Genomic DNA, 282 nt, shown 5'->3' on the forward strand with positions numbered 1-282 from the left:
TTAATTTACATTTGTATATAATTTAAGGTAATCTGTTCATTAATTTATCCATTTTTATTTCCTCATCTGCCTAATCACATAATTATTCGCCTGTTTGTTGTTGTTTTTTAAACTTATCAATTGCTCCTCTCGTCCTTCATTTCATGATTTCGTACACGGAAAAATAAATAATTCTAGTAAAGTTCAGTGTATATGCATTACAATGCTCAAAATCTACGCACGTATACAGCCCAGTAAATTTGTATATGATATTTGCATATGTGTGTAGCGAGCAACTGTCCC

At 30.9% G+C, this 282-nt stretch overlaps 1 protein-coding gene across 4 annotated transcripts in view; it reads left to right on the forward strand.

Moving 5' to 3' along the window:
• LOC119585220 (organic cation transporter protein-like) overlaps window positions 1-282 on the forward strand; it is a 16,938-nt gene that overhangs the window by 12,039 nt on the left and 4,617 nt on the right. The gene's annotated exons all lie outside the window — the stretch shown is intronic.

This window comes from Penaeus monodon, chromosome 19 (assembly GCF_015228065.2).
Source record: "Penaeus monodon isolate SGIC_2016 chromosome 19, NSTDA_Pmon_1, whole genome shotgun sequence".
Classification (NCBI taxonomy): domain Eukaryota; kingdom Metazoa; phylum Arthropoda; class Malacostraca; order Decapoda; family Penaeidae; genus Penaeus; species Penaeus monodon.